The following is a 21,899-nucleotide window of genomic DNA, read 5'->3' on the forward strand; positions in this document are numbered from 1 at the left end:
CCCAGATAAATTCATGAAACTGAAAATATTACACTGGTTTACGTATTTACTTCATAAAATATTCACTTTATAGCCAAGACCTGGAAAGACAAATGCCACATGTTCTCTCTTATTTATGTATTCTAAATCCAAATCTTTAGATATGAGCTTATACTGTGGAATAACTGCAGAGACCAGGGAATTGTAAAGGGAGTATTACGGGGGTGGGGGTGGGGGGGGGACTCTAGACAAGGGGATGGCGACACATGGGTGCTATGAAGAGGGAGTGAAGGAAAATGCATAGAGGGAGAGGGAAGGAATAGAGAGAAACAACACTAAGGATGTTAGGAAAGACCACAGTGAACACCATTACTTTTATAGACCCACTTAAATATTCACACATCATGTTTGTGTGTGCCTCTCTGTGTGTGCGTGTGTGTGTGCATGTGTGTGTGTGTGTGTGTGTGTGTGTAGTTTAGTGCAGTTACACTGCACAATGCATTAATGTGTCTACCAAGAGGAGTAAAGTACCTAACAAAAAACTCAGTGTGTGGCAGGAGATACTTCCCTTCAAGTTATTGGGTAAGAGAGGCCAAAAGAAACAGCCTAAACAATACAGACTATTGCAATTGCTCCTGGTTCCTTGCTAGGACGTCAGTGTAAGCCCCTATTGCCGATGACATCACACACTTTGGTCACAGGACTTGGAGAAATCAAACTGGTACTGACCTAGGAGCCTCTTACCTGAGAGTTATTTCCCATATGGTCAGAAAGTGCTATGGAAGCTGCCAGGAAGAGAAGTCATTCATAGGCCCCACTAAGTTGTAAAGTAGGACACACACAGCAATGATAAAACCAGCTAAATATCCATAATCCCCGTGCTGAAAAAATGGCACTTGTATCTTGGGGGTCAATCAACATCTCTCTAATTGGAACTCAAGCCAGCTCAAGTGGAGGGAACCCATGCCTGACACTGTAAACCTAGCAAAAAACACATGGTTGGAAAGGTCATACGACCTAGAGGAGAACCAACTATTACCTTATTCCTAAGTCAATCTGAATGTTTTCCGAATACTCATTGCTATACCCATAAATAAGGGAAACTCTCGTACCTCATCAATGATAATTCCTCCAGGTTTTCCTAATTATAGCTTTTAGTTAAGTATAAATAACAGTTATCATTAATGTTCTATCTCCTTAGTTTGCTACTCTTAACAGGTATGTGATTGGAGGTAAGCATTGCATTTTACTATATATAGTGGAAGGCTTGGTGTCAAATCATTGTTGCTACTACTGGTGTCTTCATTTCCTACATGATAAGCTCAACTTAAGACACCACTAGTAAGACCAATTTAAAATAAAGCAATCTATGAAAAAAAGCAGGATATAGACATTGAGTGTAGTGGTGCATGACTGTAATCCCAATATTGGGGCTGAAGACCAAAGCATTAGGAGTTTAAGGGCATCCTCAGCAAAGGAAATTTAAAGCTAATCTGGGCTACATGAGACCCTGTCTAAAATTATTTTTAAAAGACTTGAGACTGGCAGATTTTACCATCATAACAGATAATGCAAGTTATAAAATAGAAACAAAATATGAAAAAGCAAGTCACAATCAAGAAAACTCTAATATCCTTGATAAATTAAACCAAAGGCAAGGAAATAGTTGATATTCTAGACAGAGAATACAAAATCACAACTTTAAAAATAGTTAAGGATTTCAAAGCCTATTCAAACAGGCAAAAAATTCAGGAAACAAATTCAGCAAGGAAACTGAATTTCTAATGAAGAGACATCAGTGTTTAAGAGCTCTTGCTGCTCTTTCAGAAGTGGAGTTTGAATCCCAGTACCCTTGTCAGGTGGCTTACAACTGTCTATTAACCCAGCCCCATGGATCCAATACCTCTGTCTCCATGAGCCCCTGCACTGAAGCATCCACATATACTCACCCCCATACACATAACTAAAATTAATAAAATCAATTGTTAAAAAATGAGCCAAACATAAACATTAGAGATGAGATGATTAATCAAGTAAAAAAAAAAACAAGATTGACAACAACAATGGACTCAACCAAGCAGAAGAAAGAATAGCAGCGATGGAATTCATTGATAAGGAGATGGCAAAGAGTGCAGAAATGGGTTGATTAGAGACAGAAGAAATGGAGACTAGGAGAGGGTAGATCTGTGGTTGAAGGTGACACGCTATAATGTGTATATGTGTTAAGGGGGGTGGGCGGACTTAGTCTCTATTGAAGAAAAACACTCTCGGGAAGGATTCAGTAAAGAAAGTTCTTTAAGAGGTTTATTCATTTTTTTCCTTTTGCCTTATGAAAAGGCACAGCTGATAGTATTGGGAACTAGCCCATCTGCAGACACTGGTGTTTCTAACTGCTGAGTGGGAGATAAAGGGAGCAGATATAGACTCCATGGTGGGAACCCCAAGGAATGCACATGTCCTGAGTCCTCAGTCTTTTAAAGAATTGAGCTTGATCTAATAATTTATTCTGGGTGAGAAGGGGCTGTCAGTATGGAGAGGTTGAAATTATCTCGTGGAGTGGAGAGGGTATTGTGAAGACTCCTTTGAGAAAGTAGACTAACTCAGAGACCTTTGTGACTTTGTTTTTTAGAAGTGTCTCAGATGTCTAGGTGGGAGCCTGATTCACAGAGTGTTGTGGAGCAGTTATTAAAATAATGTTATGTGATCTTGCAGGTGAAAATTGACTACGATGCCGTATGCATTAAGGCCAAGTAATAGGGACAGGGTTCCTTCTGCTTACATTTGAACTTTAGCCCCTTAGTAAACTAAAGATAGTTTATTGTTGTTTTTTGTTTTGTTTTAATTTAAATTAGAAACAAGCTTGTCCTGGAATTCACTCTTTAGACCAGGAGGACTTTTAAATCAGAGATCCTCCTGCCTCTGCTACTCCAGTGCTGTGTGTAAAGGTATGTGCCACCACCACCCAGCATGTTCTTGGCTTCCAGAAACTACTGACTTTTGGAGTTTGGGATTATATCAGTAAATGTATATTTTCTTTATTGCACTTTACTTCTAAGGAAATGTTAGTTTCCTTAGAAAAACAGGGCATTATAAGTCTCTGCCTTCCTGAAACCATTGTTGAGGCAGAGAGATGGATAAGACAGAGCTTGCTGCCTTCAGAATGGAGTTTAATTCCTGGAGCCTGCCCACAGGATGGAAGCAGAGAATCATTTCCTGAAAACTTTCCTCTAACGTTACAATTGCCCATGGAAAGCTCCTACACCTGCTTGCCTGCATTCAAGCAGACAGACAAAAAGACACACACACACACACACACACACACACGCGTGCACACACACACACCAAATTAAAACACTGTTGCCTACTAACCCTGTGTTGATCAAAGCCTCTAACAAGCAGGAGAGGTGAAGGAAACCTCTGTGCATCCAGGAACCAGAGCAGTCCTCACTACTGACCGGGAGGCTTGTGTCAGATTTCCAAAATTTTCCTCAGTTGACACAGACTTGACTCTACTCACTTTGATCTGCACTGTTGACTCATTTCAACAAATCAGCTTCAATATTTGCTAAGTCTAAGAATATCTTTTTCTTTTTTTTTTTTACGAGACAGGGTTTCTCTGTATTGTTTCGGAGGCTATCTGTCCAGCCCGGCCTCGAACTCACAGAGATCCGCCTGCCTCTGCCTCCCGAGTGCTGGGATTAAAGGTGTGCGCCACCACCGCCTGGCAAGAATATCTTAATTTTCATATTATCACATATTTCTTTGGAGTTACTTAGGCTTCTCTTTTAAATGTTTATGTTTTTATGAAATGGAGGTAAGCACAATCTTTTTGTAACTATCATTATTGAAAATGGCTTAGTAACTTTGGATTGACCACATCAGAAACCTACTAAAAGTACCCCAGGAGCCTAACTGTGAATATATCTCATATCTCAGTTCATTTCTGCATTTTCCTATCCTCCACACAGCCTGTATTCCTTCTTTCTAGCAGAAATGGAAAACCCTTCTCTAATAATTTGTGAACCAATGATATGACTTTGTTTTCCTTACAGCATTAGTAGAAGATTAAAATATTTCATCTTTTAAGAGGCAATATTGTTTCATAGCACGGAATGAGAAAAACTTCTGGATGATGTACCATGCTATCTATGATAAAACAGTGAGCATGACTGTCAATTACATTCAATTATGACAGCTATGTTTCCACCATCATGATAAATTTTATTTGGTAGTTTTGAAAAGGCTATTCATCATTCCGAATGATCAGCTTCTATGAATTTCAGTGTGGTTTGTTTTCTCCAAGGAATCACTTGCACACGAAATGCATTCTAGAATAGAGTTTAATATGCCGTGAATGGCTTGAATATAAGTGACTCATTACTAGCTAAGTGACAATTAATTCATTTCAACATTCATCAGTTCATTTCAATTCTGGTTAGGCAAATTAACCACCTGAGGTGCACCTGCTTGAATGCATCTTAGGTCTGCATATAAACTTACCACAGGGAAAAAATAACCTGTTTCTAGGGGAAAGCAGAACACACTACAACATAGTAGATGCTGGGTAAGCAGTTACTAAACCAATGAAAAGGGTTTAAATCTTTACTACTGATTTCTTTGTGTAAAGTATAAATTTACACTACACACACAAAAGCACACACACATATGAATCTGGAGATGCACATATATGTATATGTAGTGCAACTATCTATCTATCTGTCTATCCAGATTCATTTTCATATTGTCAAATATATTTCAACAACTTTAACTAAATCATTACATCATTAAGTGCCTGTTATACCTTTAATGTGGCTTTTGCCTTCAAATATTACAAGCAACAATTAAAGATTTCAGAGCCCTTCCCTGAAGAGAAAGCTTGAAAGTTGCACACAGGGCTACCTAAGATCTGGCCTCAGATGTGCTGTGGAACAGTCTTTGTACACCATAAACATGTATGGCCCTCACTGGTGAGTAAAGAGCTGATTGGTCTATAGCCGGGCAGGAAGAGACTGGGCAGGAGGGCCAGCCTAGGAGGATGCTGGGAAGAAGAAAGGCAGAGTCAGAGGAGACGCCGTGAGATGCAGAGTGAGCAGGATGAAAGTACATGCACGAGGTGGAAGAGCCTGGGGGCAGCAGATAAATGGATTGAAATGGGTTGATTTAAGTTGTAAGAACTAGCTGAAAACAAGCCTAAGCTACTGGCCCATTATTTATAATTAATGTTAAGTCTCGGTGCAGTTATTTGGGAACTGGCTGGTGGCAGATGACTGTACCTCTAAAGCAGAACATGTGGAGATCTGAGGTCAGCCTTGTGTGTTCATCTGCAGGTGCCATCTACATCGTGTCTTTAAAAATGAATTTATTTTTTAAGAGTCCAAACCAAGCTCCGCCTCCCTTCTCTCCTCCCACTCCCCCACTACCCCCACCTCCTATTTGCTCCTCAGGGAGGGTAAGCCCTCCCCTAGGAAGTCTACCAAGTCTGTCCCATCATCTCATTGAGGCAGGGCCAAGGCACCTCTCCACCCCACAGCCCTGCTGTCTAGTCTGAGCAAGGTATCTCTCCATATAGAATGGGCTCTGCTAAGTCAGTTTGCACATTATTGTTATGTCCTGCCAGTGACCTCATATATTGTCCCAGTTACACCATTGTCACCTATACTTAGGGAGTCTAGTTCGGTCTCATGCAGGTTCCCCATTTGTCAGACCTGAGTCAGTGATTTCTCACTAGCTCGAGTCAGCTGATCCTGTGGGATCTGCTTCGCTGTTTGAGATAAGTTCTCTCACTTGGTGTGGAACTAGCTGATTAGGCGAGGCTTGTTGGCCAGTTCCAAAGGAACTCCAAAACTTCCCTCTGAAATACTACAAGACAGTCCTCTATCGTCTTCATTTCTTTCAACATCCCTGTCTACTCACCTCTCAGGTAAGAGGCCTCTGAGCTCTGAGTACACGAAGGTTCCTTATGCCCAACCAAAGTTCAGATGCTGCCACACATGACCAGGTCCGCCACACCAACACCGTATAGTCAAATTTCTAGACAGACTATTTACTAGAGGACAATCTAAGACAAGATAATAAGAGGAGTACAGTCAATCACTTATTTTTTTTGTGAATGTATCCAACATAATCATTTATCTCAGTCTGAGAGATAACATTTCATGACTATGGAGACACAATAAATAACTCCAAAGACCAAAGATTTTCCCCTGGTGCTCGGAGACTTACCCATATGATCAGACATCATACACAGTCTGCAAAGCCGTTTAGTGTCTGAGCTCATGGATGCAGACACTGTAAGCTACACCAGCTTTCCATGGAGTGTTGACCCGCTTGATCTTTCGTAAGCCTTACGCATGCAACCACAGCTTCTATGAGTTTTTCATCAGTGTAATGACAGACTCTACCAGATCTCGAAGACATCCTTCAGCAATTCTTCCTGGCCTCTGGCTCTTACCATCATTCCAAACCCTCTTCCAGACTATCTGGTACACTTCAATCTTACTTGTCAAGCTTTTTCAAACAGTAACGTTTCAGGACCTTTTACTACTATGTTTGTTGTGTCACAGTAATTTGATCATTCACTCCACAGGGTGATTCTTGAACATCAAGAGCGCGTTAGACAACGATGAGATGAGAATTTGGAGGTGAGCAGACACCAGAGCAGAATGTTCAATGTTAGAGCCGTTTAACAACAGCAGCAACAGCAAAAGAACACAACAGAACAATGACCAGCATCACACCCAGAGAAGGTAAATGCTGGTGCTATTATGTAAATGTGAAATTAAAACTGATCTGTAATACAAAGGTTTCTGTTGAGACATAAACCTTGTTTTAGAAAACATAAAAGTAACTGAGAGGTTCCTACACAGTCTTGAATACTTGATTTTTCCCTCTATCCTACAGTGTCCACAGAGAGTTTCAGACATGCGCAGAAATATGATTTGGATAGACCGTGCTTGTGGCTGTGTGGTGGGTTAATCTATTTGAAGAAGGAATGGAGAGATAAGTAGAGGAACTGAAATTCTAAGATGTAATAGGAATAAGGACAGAGTTTTTCAGGGGTGGGGAGAGATGGCTCAGCAGTTAAGAGCACTGGCTGCTCTTCTAGAGGACCCAGGTTCAATTCCCAGCACCCACATGCTCACTTACAGCTATCTGTAACAGCACTTCCAGGGGGTCATCCTATACACCATTATGTAGACGTTCACCCAGGCAAAAACCCAGCACACGAAATAAAAGTAAGTAAAAAAAGAATGATAGTAGAGTTTTCCTTGTAACAGGACTTTGGTAGATTACAAAGGAATTAGATGTGTCGGGTGTTTAGAGTTTTGCTTGTAACAGGACTTTGGTAGGTTACAAAGGAAATTAGATGTGTCGGGTGCCCACATCAGGGAAACAATGAAATAAACTGGAGGTGGATTCCTGCAGCCCTGCTGTTGGGAGGTTTCAGCCTACCTTGGCCTGGCAGCTTTCTTCAAGCTCAGCAATATGGAGGACTCCTTCTCTGTGGCAGAAGACATCCTGTTCTCTACCTGACCATATTTGGAGACCGTCTCTAGACCTGGATGCCTGACAGATCTCTAGTACAACCCTTGACATAGTTTCCTGCGGAAGCTTTCCCCCTACTGCACATATTGCAATCAGGCATTTTTAGTAGAATCTTTATGATAGAACTGCCTTCCACAGATAATACCTAAGACGTCTACTAGGAGCATTATGATAGGATAGTGCTATTTAATGAAAGCTGGATGATTGCCCAGTTACAGTCCCCAGTTCTACATACCCCCTATACCCTGGACCAAAGCTGATCTCTCTTCTTGAGTTAGACTCCCAGGAGTCTATTTCCATTGTGTTCACAGGCCGTACAAACATCTCTGTTTGCTGTTTCTGCCCATTTGTCCTCATGGACTGGTGGCCAATGAACCCTGGGGATAAAGAGGACCCCACAGGTGAAAAAAAAGGAGATGTATTAAACAGTTGATTTTAGAGACCCTTGTAGATTTTCTGGGGAGGTAACATTAGGGGAGCAGAGACCTTCAGATCTCTTGCATGTGGATGGATGATCATATAAGTAATACAATCTACAGAATGTCTTTGTGTTAGAGACTCTACTCATCTAGTGTCTCGCAGGCCAAGAGTAGGCTGCTTGCAGGTCTCTCAGTTTTCAGGCAGATGGATGAGTCTAAAGCTGGGAGCAGATGCGAGCATTATCAGCCTGGCCTAGAAAGCAAGACGATACACACAGAGGGTAGCAGCAAAAGGAAAGAATCCATGCATTCTCAGAAGTAGCCAATGAAACAACGACCTGGCGATGGTAGAGAATGGAGGCTGGTACCTGTTGCCAAATGGAGATTGAGAGGAAGAGCACTTTCGCGGAAACCAGGGTCCGTAGCGTGGGGAGCAGTTGAAGGACAGATATCCTACGCGAGACTCAGCCGTCAGGAGGTCGCTTGTAAACATGTCAGTGGAGAGGTGGGGTGTGAAACAGTAGAAAGAGAACAGCCCATTCCTTCAGAAGATTGAAAAACTGAGCTACTGTTTGTCTGGGAGAGTCGGGGAGATTTCTGGATTCTTTCTGGACTAGCTTGATTGTAAATGGGAGATGTTATAGAAAATTTCCAAACACGCAAGGCAGTACAGGGCTGCACCATGAAAACGTGTAGTGTTGGTGGGGTATGGTGTGGCGTATGCGTCCCTGCAAAACACCATGCCAGGTGGAGAAACAATCTGTGAAGAAGTGAGAATGAAAGCTGTGTCTAGCCCGGCTAGAGTCTGATGCCCGGCAGTTTATTATAAGCATATTTTAACGCAATAGAACTTGGAAAAAGTTTTCCAGGAGATAATCATCCCGTCATGACTGCACAACGAAGTTTAAGGTGCGACTACATATAAACTCCTTTGCAGAGTGCATGGCCACCGTGAAGATAGGTCCTGTAGTAAGTTTAAACAACGAGACTCTAGTGTGGTCTCTGACTGAGATAACACAGGACCCAGCAGGCTATAAAGCACGTGCAACATCTTCCCTAAGTGTGTTCTATTAACTGGGCGCTGAAGACAAGGAGAGGTGTAGAGAGAAGCCTTTTCCTTGCCAGCCGCTTTGGTTTTTCCCCACCAGTCACCTGGGCTCTGCCGCGTCGTAGTCCCCAAATAACATTCAAGATGCTGTATTAATTATGAAGCTGTTGGCCTTGCTTGTTTCTTACTGGCTAGCTCTGACTTAAGTATTTAACCCATCTAAGTATTTCTCTTACTGGATGGACATCTTACTTCTCTGGCGGGCTACATGATGACTCCCTGTGTTTCTCCTACCCAGAGTCCTCCTGGACTCCTAGTCCCACCTATCTTGCTTCCCTATTGGCCAACAGTGCTTTATTGAAACATACACAGGATTTCCCCATCAGAGAGGGTCTGGGATAAACATTCTGTGGGATGTTGGATGAGGCAACAACAGAGGGTTGCCAGGTTGTTAACCACGTCCTCCCAGCCTTCTCTGGTGGAACGCAGGCCTTTTATTTCTCCCCCGAGGAGACACCCCTGTGTGCTTAAGTTCCTGGTTTCTCTAGGGCTCTGTAAGCACAGAGGTGTCAGCTAACCTTCAGTGTTTTGCTCCAATGTTAACTGCCTCCAAGTTCTCACCTCATTGCTTCCTAACACCTGCATGATATTCAAGAATCACTTTGCTGAGTGTGAATGATCAAATCATTATAACGGAAAGGGATTTGGAGGAAGAATGGCAGTAAGCCCTGATACCTCCCAAAGGCAGGGCCAAATGCTCTTGACTATTGCCCTCCAGGGGTCCCTTCTATTCATTGCTCCTGGATGGGCGTGTGTCTGGTCCCCATTGCCTCTTGGCTGTATGCTGGGGATTAAAACTAGAAAGACAAAAGCCATGGTAAGAAGAACAAAAGGGTATAATGTATAATGGTTTTTTTTTTTCTGGGGAGGGGGCAGGTGCCAACATATGTACTGAGGTTGGAGCAGTGCCCCCACTCTGTAAGTATGACATACAAGTCAATGAGACATTCCACAATTTTTATTTATTCTAGAAACGGGGGGGGGGGGGAGTGAGCACCACGTGAGTTGGCCCTTTAATATTATGTGCCTTCTGCAACAAAGGAAGATGATGTTACTGCGCTGACACGTTCAGAGAACTTCCAAGGCAATTTGGTATTTGAATTTAATTGCTAAGAAGAAGGCTTGTTTGTTCTTTTCTTTTTTTCTGAGTTTCTTCCAGGAAAAGCAGGACGTTGAGGGAGCTGCAGTGGTTTGTGCTGGCGGAATGTCAGATCACAATGACCAGGCAGCTTGGCACAAAGGGACTTGTAGGAGTCAGTGCTGCCTGGGCAGACCTCTGAGGAGTTTAGTTCTCTGTGTTTCCGATTATAGTTCATAAAGGAGATTTTTGGATCAGCATGGAAACATACATCTGAAAACCATGTACTTTAGAATCTGCTGCAGGAAAATTCTGAATTGGGGGTTAGTCTGGGCTATACAGAAGGAGGCTGTCTCAAAGGAGAAAGGGGCATTTAAAGGCTTTATTTCTTTTTTTAAATATTAGTATGTATTTCAAATATTTTAAAATTACACTGCTGGATGCACACCTTTTGTGATTAATATCTCTTGTGGCTCTTGAGAAAACTATTTTGTTGTCTTTGATACTTTCTGACTTGACCTATTTATTTTCAGATTGATATTGCTATAATATTTCCTTTCGCCTTTCCTTCTAACTTTTTTTCACATCTCTCCTTTCCTTTTTTCAATTAATGTCAAATCCACAGACGATCTCATGTCTATTTCTGCTCCAGGTAAAACTTATACAAACAGAAATTTCCTAGACTTTCACATTTTTTAATTATTATATTATTAAAACAGTAATATTAATGGTGTAAGTGAACATATTTTTCAGTAATTCACCTGGAGTTTTAGCAGTCTGGTTAAGACACGGTTGTGTTTGGGGACTGGAATCTAGGGTGAATCCCAGCTCTGTCGAGTTGGTTACCTATGTATAACTTGAGGAGTTACTTACCCTCCTACACAGTATCAGTTTTCTACATGGAGTATGGAAATGACAGAGGTTTGCCATGTCGCATAAATGTCCCCACACAGTGCCTGGACAAAGGACCTTTCCCCCTTAGTGTCCTAACCCTGGTTAAATACCTTAACCCTAGATTTCTATTGTTGAGCAGAATTGGATATTTGGTTTATTTTCCCACCGTGCCACTGTAATGGCATCAGAGTTATAATTACATAGCTAAGGAAGTGAATCTCTACATTTGATTCTACTGTTGTAAATTAAGGAGCTGATTGATAGAAGCAAATGAACTGGGTTTTGTTTATGATTTGCTGTACTGAGAACAGTGTGATTAACTCCTATGCAGACATTTCTGATAGTATTATGGAATGGAGGTGGAACTGGGATGGATATATAAAATGAGATTGTTTCTAATTTAAAAAGAGATAACAAAATAGAATAACTGTAAGATTACACCATAATAATATTCACACGATAAAAGTTTCACACTTTTTTTGTCTATTCTTTTATGAAGTTGTTTGAAGCACTTATATTTCATGTGCAATCCATGTACACCCCAAGCAACCTCACAAGCACCATCACACTGAGCACCTCTGTCTCTGAGAGATGCTACAATTTTAAGAATTTCAGAAATAAACAAGAAAGTTAGTAGATGAACTGGCAGACTCTGGGAATCCCCCACGGAGGATCTCACCCTCCCTGGGGAATGGAGTGGGTGTTGGTTGGGGGTCTGGGGGGGTACTGGGGGTATGGGGGAGGAGGGGATGGAGAGGGAGCTGGGATTGACAAGGGAAGTAAGCTTGAAATAAAATAAAAATGTGCATAAAGGAAAAAAAACAAAAAAACAAATAAATGAATTTATCATTTTCGAACACATATGAGTTTAACTCCATTAACAATATATGTATTCTGATTTAGAAACCAGAGAGATTGCTGTGAATCTGTCTATTCATTATTGATGATAGCCACAGTCTGGACTTGGGAAAGCGAGAAGAAAGCAAAATTAGACAGTGTCTCTATAAGAATTGTATTCACACCAACAGGCTATCATTGCTTGCACTCTTTTTAAAAACTCCTCTTTTAGCTAAATAAAAAACCACGTACATTGAATTCAGTGATCAGAGGGAGGAAGAGGAGGGAGATATATATTACAGTCTCTTTTCAATGGAAATTACAGGAGGACAATGGTTTCTTCGTCAGGTAAGAACAACACAGGCTTGCTGTTGAAATTGTTTTTATGCAAGTGTAACAAACTGCTTGATTAAAAAAATATCCTTTATCCTTGAAACTGACACTATCTCAGCCATAGATTGTTGGCATTTAGTATTCAAGCTTCCTTATTTTTTTTGAATGCTTGTCACTAGAAAATGGCATGTAGAATTTTAATGATTTACTTGGTCTTGTAGTCCCTTGCTTCTGTAAATCTAAGAACAAAGAAATAAGATAAGTTGATCCTGTATATTCATGGAAAAAATTGCTTATGAATTGATTTAAAGCAACAGCAGAAAACTAAAAATAACAAAGGTATGTGGTTTTTTAAAAATGCTTTTCAGCTTCATAGCATCTGTCCATAAGAGGATGGGATGGTATGAAGAGGAAAGAGGAACAATGGGGAGGTTTGAATGGAGAGAGGGTTGGAGGGGTGGAGAGAGGAGGGGTTTACAGAGGGATAATTCACCCTATGAAGCATCTGTAGTTCACTTAACTACTTGATTTTACAACCTTGAACAGTTTCCAGGAAGTTTGAGTTCCGGGATCTGAATACCAAAAGGTTAGAATTTTCTCATTCTCCACTGTGTATTTCAGTGACTCTATCTCAGCAAAGAAAACACAAACCAGGAAGACAGCTGGAGAATACAAGGATCATGATGCTACAAGGCTTGTCAATCATCTTCCTCACACAGGGCTTCATGAAACGCAGCCTCAAAGAAATGAACTGCATCTGCATAATTGCATATTTAAAAATTAATCAGAAAGCTAATTACCAAGAGGCTTATTAGCTAAATCCCATTCAATTTTCCTGAGTGTTTATGTTTATGGTAAGACAAGTGGTAGATAACCCTATCCCATAGTGCAGGTATATAAGAGTGGTGGTAGAAACGAAAGCTTTGTCTTGTTCTTTTGTTAGTTTGTGGGTTCCTTTGTATGTTTGCTTTTTGGTTCTTGTTCTTGATGTAGCATCTTGGTCTGTTAACCGAGCTGCTCTTCAATCCCTGGGCTTTTCAGTAGGTCTGCCTTCTAGACGTGAGAAGACTTGGTCCACAAAACATAGGGCCCTGACACCTCTGTGAAAGTGTCCAGGGGGTCTGATTTGTCCAGTCTCAATCTCTAAATCTCTTTCCAAAGTTTCTCTTTCCCTCAGCTGCCCAGGAGGAAAGTTCTGCTGGGTGTCGCTCTTGACTTCCTGTTCTTGGAGTTGGCACATCGGAGAAGCCTGCTGTGTGCTGTGGAGGCTTCACTTGTAACACACACTCAGAATTCAGCCACCCCGTCATCTTCAACTACATCTCCTCAGTCACCGTACTTCAGCTCCCACTTGGGTGCTCATCGTTGATGACCAATTGATACCGGTTTTATCCTGGTCTCTTTGAGGCTTAGTGTCCACAGTGTGGTCAGGAGGGTGGGTGACATTTTCACTTTGTATATTCCTGCTGGGATGTTCTGAAGTCCCCCTCCCCTCTCTTCCTGGGTGGTAAAGTATGCGCCATAGTTTATGAGGGCTGAACCTGACCCTCCTTTCTCAGGGAGCTCTCGTTATCCTCTGACAAAAACTCATGGTTGTCTCAAGGCTTCTGCATCCGCCAGTTTCTCAGCCTGCATGGCCAGGCACCCCTCATCCTCATTGAATCCTCACTTAAATACCCTTGTAGAAGGACGTTCCTGGCCTTCTCACTTAAAGTTTCAGTCATCCTCAGTGTCCACTCTCTTATCAGCACCCAAGCTATGATGTGTTACTTATTCGACCTAAAAGAAATCCGCCTTGGTTGAGTACCAGTTCCTTGGAGATAGGAGTATTTTAAATCACGTGTGTCTCATTGTGTGCTTAGGAGAGTGTGAACAGTAGATGGTGCGTGTGAGTTTGAAGGAGTAGACAGACACACCAAAGAACTTCTTAGTGAGATTTCGTGTCACGCGTGCTTTGAAAACACCACCGTGTCGTTCGTGTGGCTCTTTCTATGATCTTTATTTTAACCTCATTGGTTGGAATCATTTGATGTCTTATATGGATATAATTCAGTTATTAAGGGAGCCTTTAGGTAATTTGAAAGTTGTCATTCATGCGATATAGGATACACATTGTGTACTGACCTCCTTGAGCGTACACGAGTGTGTTCTCTAGGTAGTGTGACACATTTCTCGTGTGTCATCTTTGCTGCCTGGAATTAGCTGCCCAAGATAATTCCTACATAGTGTGGGCTCTTAGAGAGGTGGTGTGTGGGGTTTGGAGGATGGAGGTCAGCAGGGAGCCGCGCATCACACTTGGGGAGGTAGACAGTGTTGAGCCTAGCACTGGGAGCTCATGCATGTAGTACATGCTTGGGTCTTTTGCTCAGATGACCAGCATGGGGCAGGGGCTGAATGGTTCCCTTCATCTTTGCCTACTCTAGGGCAAGTCCAAGGTTTGGCTCCATGTTGAGTTGTGCCATATTTAGAAAACCTCAACCACCCAAGTGAGAGCTTGGTGGTGGGAGACTAATGTAGATTTTCATCCTTCCCTGTTGCTTCAGATTCAGCCTCCAGGTCCCAGTTAATTCTTCCTTCCACGAAGTCAGTCTCTTTTCTCTCCTTTTAGACTGCCCTTTGGATTCTCCGCCTCATTCACAGCCACATAGATGGTGCCAGCACACCAAAATCTCATGAGTTCAAATCTCGAAGATATAAAAAAACACGTCTGCTTCTCTGACAAAATGCTGGTTAACACAGGACTTTAACAGAAACATGTTTCGTTGACTAACTGCACTTTTCATTTTGATAGATTACAATCCTGTGAAGTTTTGGGAAAATTTTCTCTGGGGCGAATCTGTAAATTATCAATCATTTTTATTTATTTATCTATTTTTTTTTGCATCTTAGTGACACTTAGGATCCTGTCTGGATTTACTAACTGCTGGGATGTGCCTATGCAGGGAATGAGGGAGGACAGAAGGAGCTTCAGTACAAATGATGTCTAGTTTTCTGGGCACAGCTGGCCTCAGTTAGTTGGACCACTGTGAACCAATTTACATTTTAAATACTTCTTTTGTAATGTTAGGAATCAATTACATAATTTCAACAAAATAGAAGTCATTTTTTTCTTTTTTCTCCAGACTGTTGTAGAAGGTTTGTTGGTTTATAAACAAAAGCAATTTCCTCAAATGTGCATTTTTCCTCTGGGCAGATGTTGGACAGATGCTTGTATTACAGACACATGGGGACTTGTAGGAAAAAAAAAACCCCTCTTCTAATTACTCAAAGCACCCAACACTGTGTTGTGTAACTTAGTGATGGAATTTAAAAATCTCACAGCCTACAAGGTTCTCATTATGACACAACAGCAGTTTGCTGTTCCTTTGATCTCTGTTACGGCCTGAGACAAAGTTCCTCAGACGTCTTTTCTCACAGAGGCCTGAAGAAAGCATCTTACTCTCTTTTTCATTGTTATGGATTAAAATAGGTTTTGGCAGACAGAATCTTCCTCAAATGTTGCCTTCCTTCAAAGTAACCGGTTTCTCCACGCACCCCACCACCAATTTCCAGTCCCTAGAAATATCAAGAGTGAGACAACCTCTTCCAAAAGATGGGTTTCAATCTTTGGAAGAACGTGTAGGCGGAAGGATAGCGCCTTGGGGCAGAGGCACCGGGTCTCCAGCGTTCTTCTCCTTTGTGGGCTCCGAGGGTGCACCAGCGCCATGCTGCGGTTTTGCGCTCTGTACTCCAAAACAAGACTCATCGGTTCCCAGAAGACGTCAGAACCAGTAGCCAGGAATGGGAGGTCCTGTGTGATTTACAGTTTTCTTTGCAAGAATCAGACAAGCGTAGTAACTCGGGCAGGGATTCAGAGTAAGCTTTCCTTGAAGGTGGAACTTCCTGGGGGCAAGGTACCGTGGCTGCAGATCTCTGGGGAGCCTAAAACTATTTCATTTTTATATAGGACGCTCATTTCTATCTCCCACTAGGTCCCTGGCCAATGCAAGCATCTGGAGAAAATGAATTTGACAAGACAAATTCAAATCTTTACAGCACATTTGTTTCACCTGTCACTGTTTACTATCTTCTTCATTTCTGACACTATGGATTGATCTCTTTTACTTTTGAACTTGGCTTCCAACATAAAAAATATTGATTATATCTAACAATGTACTATAACACATGGTTTTATGTTCAAAGGAGGAGATAAAGACTTTCGTCACTAGCTAGTGCTCCACATTGAGTAGAATTGATTGACTCCCTAACACATCAGTTGTCCTGGTTGTTGCTTCTGCTTCTGTGCCTTCACTTTTAAATAATTCTCTATTGACAAGGTAGCTAGCTCTGCCTACCTCCTTTATTTTATCTTCACGAACTTTCTGTTTCTGTTTCAAAAGGACTGATTCTTTCATATCCTGCTGAGAGTGCCAAAGGTATTTTAAAATGCTCTCCTCACTTATACAGTCCATGCCTTTTAGAAGCCTTTATTTAATATTTACTTATTCATCTATTTATTTTGCTCCAGGCTAAAGTTTCGTGTTTTTTTGTTTGTTTGTTTTTTGTTTTTGCTACTCCATCTGCAGTGAAGTTTTCGTAGCCTCTGTGCCAGGGACTTCTCGTGTTTCATCTAACAGAACCCCTCTACGTATTCCTGAGAGAAGTGAGTTCTTTCACAGAAGATGAGGGTAATTTGTTGTGAGTACAGAAGGGGCTGCAGGGCCCACTGCCTTCCAGCCAATAAGAGTGGGCTGGAAATTAAAGACAACGAGGCCGGCTCCATTCTTTCCAACCTTGTGACTTGCAGAGCGCCCAAAGTCAGCCCTCTCCAAGGACCTTCCCTTTTCAGATTCCAGGAACCGACCTTGTTTTACACCTGTGCGGCTCAGATTTTTGTCCACTTGGCACAAGCTGGGGTTATCTGACAGAAGAAACCTTAATAGAGAAAATATCTTCATCAGGCTGGAGGCATTCTTGGTTAGTGACTGATATGGGTGCTGCTACCCTGGGCAGGTAGTCCTGGGTTGTATAAAGGGATGCCGAGTGAGGCATGTCGAACAAGCTGGTCAGCAGAATTCCCCGCATGAATTCTACTTTAGTTATTGACTGCAAGGTTCCTTTCTGAGTTCTCGCCCTGACTTTGCTCAATGGTGGATGTGACCAGCATGTATAGAACAAGCAGACCCATTCTGTCACCAAGTTGGTTTTGGTCTCGGTCTTTATCACGGCAACAGAAAACAAATGAGGACAACACTCCTAGTAGAAATGTTTCCCTCTGAACTAGCCTCCTTTGCTTTTTCTGTAGTCTATTCTCATCTTGGTACAGCAAAACAATTGTTGAATTACCTCCTTGTGTCTAGCTCATTTATCACTTCTAAGTTTTATGGTCTTGGATGAATTCTGAGCTTTCGAATGAATTTTATTTTTGGTATATATAACTTGGTGGTGGTAGTGGAGACAGTCTGTCCAGAGAAGTCAAATGGTGTTTGAAGTTTCCTTGACCACAGTCTATTAACATCTGTCAGCCAGCTCTAGTCTTCAGGTTCATAGGCTTGTATCCATTAGCTTTTGTTTATTTATATTTATGTTGTTTCATCAATTTTAAGTTTATTTTACATACCTACCACAGTTTCCCCTCCCTCCTCGTCCCCGTTCCTTTCCTCCTCCTCCTCCTTACTCCTCTATCTCCACTTAGATGGGGTAAAACTTCCCATAGGAATCAACAAGGCTTATGGGCCTTTGTTTGTTTTTAGATTGGTTGTCACTCCGTAGCCCTGGATGGCCTGGAACTCACAGAAATCTGGCTGCCTCTAGCTGCCGAGTGCTGGAATATAAGGTGTTCACTACCACACCTAGCTAGTGCCTTCATATTATATAGCATTGTCACACTCCAGGAGGAGATTCTCCTAAACTATTGTGTGTTTCCCTAATCCACTTCCATGTGAATTTCCACATCAGCCGTCACAGACTTACGCAGTCCTTTACGCTGTACTTCATGTGTGAGAAGGGAGCAGAGTGGCGATTGAGAGTATACCTGGATTCAGAAAATACACCGTATTTCAAGATGTGTGCATCCTGAAAATGGTTATTTGAAGAGTCATTTCAGTCCGACTGACATGTTAAAACTAGGAGCCTTCAAGACGGAGAAAGGCGGATGGATCCCTTGCCTCCCACTGCCTGTAGGACAGAGTAAGTTCTGTCTCAATCAGAAGTTGTCTCATAAAGCCCAGGCCTGCTTCTAGCTTCCCGTGTAGCCTGGGATACGCTAGGAAGCCCTGGTGTCATTTCTCTACCGCTGACATCTGCGTTTGCAGATGTGCATCATTCTTTTTTGGCAGAGTAAGCCGTTTAGTTGACCAGACCTTCTGGGGTTATTAAAACTAATGGTACTTGGGGAAAAAATGTCCCATGATAATGGAAATTGAACAAAGCTGCCAGAAAAATGGAGATTGGACCCTTGGAAGAAGGGAAGAAGCTGACACCTACAATTTGCACTTGCAGAGACAGGTAAACTCTAATGAGAAACCCACTGTTTTATGTTCAGTTAAGAAACAACAGCAACCACTCTAGGACAAGAGAGGAAATATCAGAAAAGAGTTCATAAGTTCTGTCTCCATCCCTTGAAGTCCAACAAGACTGAAAATTAACTAAAATGAGGCCGGGTGTTGGTGGCACACACCTTTAATACCAGCACTGGGGAGGCAGAGGCAGGCGGATCTCTGTGAGTTTGAGGCCAGCCTGGTCTACAGAATGATTTCCAGGACAGCCTCCAAAACAATACAGAGAAACTGTCTCGAAAAACCAAAAAAAAAAAAAAAAAAAGGAAAAAAGAAAAAGAATGAACTAAAATGAACCTTGAGATATGTCAGTTCTACTAATTTTTCTACAGTTCATTAGGAGAGTCTTATTTCTAGATGTACCTTTTCTTATATTCACTTATCACTGAAAGAAAAAAAATTCCTGAAAGTACCTGCACATTAAAGGGGGGGTAAGTGTTGCTCAAAGTGACTTCCTGGGCACTAACTTTGGACGAGAGGGATTTATTAGGCCTCAAAAATGGAAATGAATATATTTTTTTATTTCTAGGCTGCATGATCTGTTGCTTTTATTTTTCTCTTCCTGTCATCCAGTATTTCAGTTGTAAGCCTCTGCCCTAAATCTCCATGATAACTTGAGCTTGACTCTCACAGTGATAGGATTTGCCTTCTGAGATTCGTTTACTTTTAAAAAACAAAAAACAAAAAGCAAGAAGGCTCCGGGCGTTGGTGGCGCACGCCTTTAATCCCAGCACTCGGGAGGCAGAGGCAGGTGGATCTCTGTGAGTTCGAGGCCAGCCTGGTCTACAGAGCGAGTTCCAGGACAGCTTCCAAGACAACACAGAGAAACCCTGTCTCGAAAAACCAAAAAAAAAAAAAAAAAAGCAAGAAGGCGAAACAAAAGCAGGGGAGCAACTGCATACCCCCTTGCTTTGGTCTCTAAAGATGCTGGTGACAAGCACCGCTCTTCCCAGCAGCAGCAGGGGATGGGGATGGGACGTGTGTGGCGTAAGGCTGTTGAAAGAGAATGAGTGAGTGGCCTACAGGAGACACTGGAATGCACTTGTTCCCAGAAGAAGACAGCTGAGTATCTGTCAGGGACACTGCGGTATCAACACAGGGCTTTACAGTAGCAGCTGCCACCTTCGTGACGGGAACAGTTCTAGGAGATTTGCTAAAGGAAAAAAAATCTCCATTTCTTTTTTCACCTCAAAGGTAGAACTGTATCTGCTAAGGCAACTGTAACTTTGATTACATGGAACTTAGGCCACCAGTTCCTTTGTTTTAAAAACATGTGTCATGTGACATGATGTGTCCTCTTATCTTCTAAGGAAAGCAACACGCTAACAGTGGCATTCATCAGTTATCGTTTCGTATTTTTTTCTATTCAGAATCTCTGAATGCGCTTTTGCAAATTACGCAAGCTTATCCAGACAGAAAGAAATCTACAGATCCTTCACTGATTAGGGAGGTATGTGTATATTCATAGACAGAAATCTAGAGATCCTTTACCCATTAGGAAGGTATGCACCCATTCAAGGAAGACTCCAAGGGAATACATGTCACACCAGCGAGGATTATTTTATCTTGAGAGTATCATTTTTGAGTAATCTCCTTTCTGTTAAAAAAATGGTAAGATTTTCTATAATTAATTTGCATTGCTGTAACAATAAAAAAAATTAATCCCCTGGTGGGGAGTGTAGGATGGAAAAGGCCGGGAAACAGGAAGAGGTGAGAGTCAGGATCTGGGATAACCTGCAACCAAAATCATGCCTGCAGTGACCTGCTTCCCAAGCTTGAAATCTAACTGACTATTGGGTCCCAGTGACCCAATCACCATTCACAAGCCCACCAGGTACCAACTAACCCTTCCTATAGAGGACTTTGGGGACATAATTTTAGATCTAAGCCTCAAGAATCAACACTTTATATTCCAACACTTTCGAAGGCCTATCTGGGGTCCTAAATGTTAGAAAGTAAGACTGGAAGAAAATTATCATTTGAATACTTAGGCATTGCAGGATATCTGTACACTGTGTGAAGATGTATTGCTGCCTTTGGCATGGGTAGCTCTTTTAAGAGACCCTGCTACCAAGCACTCAAATTGGGGGTATTGAGCTGCAGGTGGCATGCTACTAGGTGGTGGGATACTAGGTAGAAATACCTGCTACAGGATGGACCCCAAGTCTTCCCAGAGCTGGCACGATAAATGCTGCTCCTGCTGGTAGAGCCTCTGGGGCCACCACCATGAGGTGCTCTAAGGGAATGGGAAGGAAGCAGAGCCAGCTGCCAGCACAGGCTAAACAGAGTCATGGTGTGGAGGCCCCGGTGCTACTTAGCAGTTTAACTCGTGTGGTCAGAGAAGGCTGCCAACACACAGGAAAGCGGTCCAGATCAAGAAAAGCCTTTCAACAGATAAAATGGGAATAGATAGTCATAGAAAAAATAGTCTAAAATAAATTCTTTAAAGAGAGAGTAAAGCAATATAAAAGAAAGAAAAAAAACCCAGGTAAAGATGGGAATACAAAAAGGCATCTGGATTCTGCATGGTGCTTTGCTGACTTTGAATTTTTTTGAATGCTGATGAGTGGACTAAGCAGCTAAGAGACTTTGGGTTATAGAAGCTGCTGAATTAAATTAGCCTATGCGTTTTAAAGAAATGTCCTAACTTCAGAACGGAAATCACAAAATATGTTGCTTTTTGGGAGAGTGTTTGCTTTTGTTTCCAAAGGAAGCAAAAAGCTACGGATTCCTTCAAAGTTAGTGGAGATCAGATTTGATGAGGGGAGACCTTCTAAAAATCTTGGCTACACACATAGGGGGGAAAGCCAAGAAAGAGTGCGGGACAAGTAATGCATATGTAGATCCCTCCACATGGGAACAACTCTAAGACTGGAGGAGACATGATAAATATTGTTCGCTACAGAGTCCTCATGACTTATAGTGAGGACTTTTCACATGGCATGGATGGAGGTTTGCTTATGCAGTTCAAGGAAACTTATAAAGCTAACAGATTCCTTTTACCTACTCAAACATAAAACAAAGAATTACCCTTAGCTACTGACTTGTGCATACTTCACATTTCATATTTGTATTAATCCAGATAGTTATGTGTTCTTTATAATTTTAAGTGTTCTCAGGGGGGAAAAAAGAACCAGATACTAATAAAGACAAGTAACCTCTATTACAGT

General features: G+C 41.9%; 1 long non-coding RNA gene across 3 annotated transcripts in view; it reads left to right on the forward strand.

Moving 5' to 3' along the window:
• Positions 1–7,230, forward strand: part of LOC110342404 — a 46,998-nt gene extending 39,768 nt beyond the window's left edge. For all 3 annotated transcript variants that reach the window (XR_005880299.1, XR_005880297.1, XR_005880298.1), the window contains 2 exons: positions 6,566–6,725; positions 6,880–7,230. This is a non-coding gene — a long non-coding RNA (uncharacterized LOC110342404). The remainder of the gene's footprint in view (positions 1–6,565; positions 6,726–6,879) is intronic.
• Positions 7,231–21,899: the final 14,669 nt, after the last annotated feature.

Source organism: Mesocricetus auratus, unplaced genomic scaffold (genome assembly GCF_017639785.1).
Source record: "Mesocricetus auratus isolate SY011 unplaced genomic scaffold, BCM_Maur_2.0 Super-Scaffold_100011, whole genome shotgun sequence".
In the NCBI taxonomy this organism is placed as follows: domain Eukaryota; kingdom Metazoa; phylum Chordata; class Mammalia; order Rodentia; family Cricetidae; genus Mesocricetus; species Mesocricetus auratus.